Source organism: Haliotis cracherodii, unplaced genomic scaffold (genome assembly GCF_022045235.1).
Source record: "Haliotis cracherodii isolate W230 unplaced genomic scaffold, xgHalCrac1.p SCAF_5, whole genome shotgun sequence".
Taxonomy (NCBI): Eukaryota; Metazoa; Mollusca; class Gastropoda; order Lepetellida; family Haliotidae; genus Haliotis; species Haliotis cracherodii.
The window spans coordinates 3,941,664-3,947,755 of NW_027266308.1; positions in this window are offsets into that span (position 1 = coordinate 3,941,664).

Sequence of the window (6,092 nt, forward strand, 5' to 3'; positions counted from 1 at the left end):
GCGGCGCTTTGGACGACTGACACTGCCCCCCCCCCCCCCCCCCTACCCCCCACCCCCACCCCCACCCCTGCACTGTATTTTTTAGAAATGTGATCTAAATAAAATCTTCTCCCCCCTCATTGACAAACTTGATGTTGAACGTTATGTTACTTGGGAAAGCAAATCATTACTCTTCTATGAATATATCTTACATTTGAAAAAATGTATTAGATTATCCTCTCTTTACATCTGTTAAATTGCATTTGCTTTCAAGTGCGTACATTACTGATGATGGACATATATTTATATGTCTTGTGTTAATAAGGCACATCTTTATGTAAATACTAGCAACAAGCATTTGGCCTGAGAAATATCAGATATATTGTAAATCTTCGGGGGTAAATTCTAAAGGAAATTCATTCATTTATTCATTCATTCATTCATTCATTCATTCATTCATTTCAAGAAAGCCATTTCAAAATTCTTTGTGTAAAATGAAAACACAATTGGTTACAAACCCTCACCTTGCATTAAACCCAGGTTATCTGTGAAAGAATCCAAGTTAAACCATCTATACAAACTCATGTTGTTACATTTCGATACATTACTTTAATTACAGCTAAAGTTCCTCTTATTCCCAACTTTAACAATTTACTCCACAGCATACAGTGAACTATCGAATCAAATGCCTTTCCCAAATCGATGAAGGCACAATACACAATACCTCGTGCGTATTGAAAGGGCATAATATGAATAAATCAACCAGTTGACAAAGGCCCTTTGAAAATCTCCAATACCGATATTTCTTGTGCATACAACCTTTGAGTTGTCATTGTCACATGCTACATTGACTCTGTGCGCTTTCACCTCGAATGAAAAAGTGCGGCGATAAATTTACATGTAAGTGTCTTTTAAGTGTAACAACGACTGTCGAGTGTCGTCTTGGGATATTGTATTGTCGATTGTTGGAATATTCACTGTAGCGTATAAAACTCACCGACGGTATTGGGAGTGAGCATATTGTTATATTTACTGAAAATCCGACACAAAATCTTTTGTTTGGAAATTTTGATTCAAGGAAATTGGTGTGACGCCTGAGTGGTCTTGGGGTTGGTACACATGAAACTATTCTTCCATGGGGTTGAACTGGGGGAACTCCGGAGTAGAATAGGTCCTAAGCTTTGGAATTAATGTGATTGTCATTTCGTGAGTATGGTGGCACTGTTAGCAAAAACAACAAATTTAGCTGCAAAAAAGTGTTTTTTGATGTTTTCCTAAATACTTAAAGACTTGAACACAATCATGTCAACAAGGTGAGGTGAAATTGGGTTTAACGTCGCGTCCAAGTTTATTGCACTTATATAACGACGTGCATGCACGTGTGTGTGTGGCTGCTTGTACTAGTCCGGATTATTGCCGATTTATAGTGCTAGCTCACCATTCCATGTTTTAGCCCCTTAATGCCGAGCGCCAGACAGGGTAACAACAAGTACCCTCTTTTAACGTCTTTTCGTATGACGCGGCCGGAGAGCGAACCTCGGACCTTCCGCTCTCCGGGCGGACGCTCTACCACTAGACCACGGAGGCGGTCTACCATGTCAACAAAGCCACACTGAAGCACGCAAGTTAATATGGTAACAAAAAGTGTCCATTGTTTATGAGGGATTATGTGAGTGAGTGAGTGAGTGAGTGAGAATTGAATACGGACCTGCTGCTTGACGGACGAATGCTTTAACCACTAGGCTACCACATCGCCCCATTTTTGTAGGAAATTGTTCATGATCATTCAAACCACAGTTGGAGCGTCACATGAAATAATCTGTGATATAAACAATGAATGATGTCATCTTCAAGGTTGTGACAATGCACAGACTTGATCTTACATTTGTCAGGGCCGAATTCAAACATTTGAACAATATGCATGTATTAGTCACAGCTATCAACAATCTTCAAGCACTTGAGAGGCTACAATCCTATAGAACATATCACAGAGGTGTTGCAAACAATATTAATTTACTTTTTCAAATGTGTATTTTTCGTTTTGTAGCAGTGCTTCATATATACATATGTGTTGTTAATTTATCTAGATTATTTAACAGTTGTCTGAATTTCGCAATATATGGGCCATTTTAAAGTAATATAGGGGAATGTGTTTTATGCTCACAGTGGGGTAAGATGGACATAGAAGTACAAAGTCATATTCATCCTCGATAGCTTGGAGAGTACACATTTTACATAATCCTTAAGACTGACATATTGTCCCAGAAATAAATCTTATTTAAAAAACCCCAATAAAATCCAAATGGAGCCCAGAACAATCCTTAATTTCAAGGCTAAAGTAATCTAGACTTGCCAAATCATTCTAGACTTGAGTTGGACTCCTTTTTAATGTTTTTCTCTGGGGTCTGGGAGACAGACTTAAAATCCTCCTGATCTGAGTTTTTTGTGTATCGCCCACTAACAGTGTATAAATCATGGGATGAACATGAAATTTTGTCTTTGAATGACGAGTGAGTGAGGGAGTATTGTTTTACGCCGCTTGAACAATATTCCAGCAACATCACAACGGGGGACACCAGAAATGGGCTTCATACATTGTACCCATGTGGGGGATAGAACCCGTGTCTTCGGCGCGACGAGCGAACACTTTAACCACTAGGCTACCCAACCGCCCCAATGAATGACGATTTATTAAAAAATTATTATCAAAGACATGGCAGCCATATACAAGTATTACTATCTGGGAAATCAAAATGTGAACTCATTACGTTTTCATATGCACAGACTCTCAGTTAAATGCATGCACAAGCCCTGATGGGACGCCGGGGTACAGCAGGTCTCCAGCAACACATGCTGATTGGTCGTAAAGGAGTCAATCAGATCGGGTGGTCAGGCTTGCTGAATTGGTTGATAAACCTCTCCTTCTACCCCGACGACGTGGATCGACGATCACGATATCGATCACTGGATTGTCTGGTCCACACTCGATTATTCACAGGCCGTCGTCATATAGCGGGAATATTGCTGAGTGCTGGCGTTAAACAACAAACATTCATAATTTGTAATTCTCCAATTTTTAATAATGTTATATTCTTTGGTCTCTTTGGTGTACATGAAGCAAATGTGGTTCGATTGCGAAAGTTGACTTCATAGTAGAGTAAAAATCTAAATTTGAATGCTCATTTAATTTTGAAAAAAGAGCTTGAGCACAACAGTTGTTTTTTTTGAAATTCTAAAAGAAATATATCAATGTTTCCGACACTTTGATTATATCACACATAATTAAAACCATAATCCTATTATTATATGAAAAAATATATTCTTAGCATGACTTGTGTAGATACTACAGAAGATTTCGGGGGCAATGATGACTGTGCCATCGCAAAAGTAGTTGTCCGCTGCGGTAAGATGTTGTAGTTTGCATGAAATGGTGAAGATGAGGATGTCGTGATGCTGAAGAAAGGGTTGATGTTGCTGACGAGTGTTCTTATGCCCATATTCCAGACTCTGACCAGCCGTCTTTAGGTAATGTAGCGATGATTAACATGTTCATTTGTCATTTCGCTATGTTGTTGACATCTAGAAATTGTCGTTAAGTACTGATATATGTTCACACTTAACTCGTGAATTCTAATAATCCTAAATATTTGTGAAATAGGATCACTGATTTTTGAAACACTTGACGCAAATATACCTTCGGTGATAATAGTCAACCCATGTGTCTGAACATTGGAGGGGGTACGGGTGGCCCAGTCGTCTAAGGCGCCGCGATTCGCTGTGCAGAGTTGCGTCCCTTGGGCAAGCCAGAAACCTATGATTGTGGGTTCGAATTCCGGTTCACTCCGATTATGTTTCTAGGTTTGTCAGCACCATACCCGTGCTCCATACCGAAGTGCTAATCGTCTGAGACTGCATCTTTTCGGGCTTACCTCCCACATTAAACTGACACGCCGCGATATAACTGATATACTGTTGAAAGCAGCGTAAACCCAACTCACTATATGGTAAACATTAGCCTTGATTTGCCAGTTACTGGTTAGGGACCGACCATATACTGATGGAAAACCAGATATTTTCATAAGTTAAACTATGAGGCAAAATATTTTTTTCTAAAAAAACGCACGTAATGTAATTTTTGAGGCAGACAAGTTCTTTTTTCCGGAGCAATATGAAGCATTGTTATTTTATTCAAGAATTTTTTTGGAGGCAATTTATTTTTTTCGGATAATATCGAGGGCTATCATATGGTCGGCCCCTAAATATAGGTTTACCTGGTCTGAACTTGTTAAGCAATTTCGATTTTTGGGAGTTGGTGCTCACGAAGGCTTCCATTAAGAATTGAAACATACTCGTTTCTTGCATTGGAATTTGTACTTATTTTAGGAAAAGTCCTTTCATTCTTGTACATCATCTATAATGCAGGGATAACAGCAATGCAATATCTTGACTGTGACTTTTAAATGCGTTGTTGATGTTTTGTTGTGTTTTGTTACTAATAACACTTGAGTATGATGAATCTCTCGTATACTTTCCTTTAAAGATGTAGATGACACTATGTAGAGAATAACAAGAGGTACAAGGAATAAAGTTTATATACCTGCAGTGAACTTATTTTGTTGGGGGCATGGGTGGCCCAGTCGTCTAAGGCGCCGCAATTCGCTGTGCAGAGTTCGAAAAACGTTTCAGCACATGGCTGAGAATGAAGGACATGTCATTTGAATCAATGTATATAACCTTGTTTTATGGTAACTCGGGGTGGGGATTTTCTGTTTCAAAGTTGTGTTACATCGGACATGTGTTTGTCAAACCAGAAGTCAAATCTTTGTAAGGCATTTAGAAGTGATACATATAAGGAAGAGAATTTATGGATGTCAACTTCTTTATTATGAGGAACACAACGTTTCGGAGTATATGCTTACTCCTTCATCAGGCGAATGGATGCTATGAGGCAGAGAGCATATATATGTACATGTAAGAACAATAAAATGGAAGCCATCTAGATAATAGGCACCGGCGAAGATCAAAGCAATAAGTCCCAAGCACTTCATATTCCAGAAGTCAGTGTGTATCATATCAAGGTAGCTAGAGGCATTTGACTTTTGTGTTTCGGTGGTACTGAATTTGGACGTGTACTTGGAGTAATGTCATTAAACCAGAGGCGCGTATCACTGTACCAAGATGCATGGGACTCTGTGTACTTTAAGTTGTACTTCATTAGACACCACCATAGACATCAAAAATGAAAAGGACTAGATATTGGTGAGGCCAGCTGTCATCTCAGAGAGGTTTCAGACAGGGAAACTTAAGGGCAGTCTGGAAAGGTTGTGATGGTTCTGTTTGTGATGGAATGCAAACACTTTTCTAGATCTCAGTTGCTGGTGTAATTGAAAGTTTTGGAAAGCGTCCGCCCACTTGTGAGAAGTTGTTCAATGTCATGGAGAAATGGATACTTCATGAAATAAACAATAGTGTCAAGTGAATACCGCTTTAAGTGATGTTATGTCAAAGCCAGTCGTGATAGCAGTGTCACAAACACTTGGGACAATGCTCACAATGCGTGGGAATGTTGGGCCAGACGAGGTGTCCCGTACCCCATGGTTGTTGAGAGAACTGGTTCCATGTGGATTCTGGGCCCGATAGTGTCTTCATCCTGTAATAGTGGGCACGGGTGGCCCAGTCGTCGTAGGCGCCGCGATTCGCTCTGCAGAGTTGCATCCCTTGGGCACGCCAGAAACCTATGCTTGTGGGTTCGAATCTCGGTTCGCCCCGATTATGTTTCTAGGTTTGTCAGCACCATACCCGTGCTCGTGGGTTTCACGAAGTGGTAAGCGTCTGAGCTTTCCTCCCACATTAAGCTGACACGCCGTGATATAACTGGAATACTGTTAAAAGCGGCGTTAAACCCAACTCACTCACTCACTCGTTATGTCTGGAACATTGCTAATAGCGACGCGAAACCATACTTGTTCCCTATGCAGAATGGTATCCCTCAGCTGCTGGAATCAGCGGATCATGAGTTCGAATATCAAATTCGCTTAGGGCCTTGGTAAGCCAGAAAGCGTAATCGTTGGGAACATCAAATATATACAATCTGTGCCAATTTAGGCTTTCTT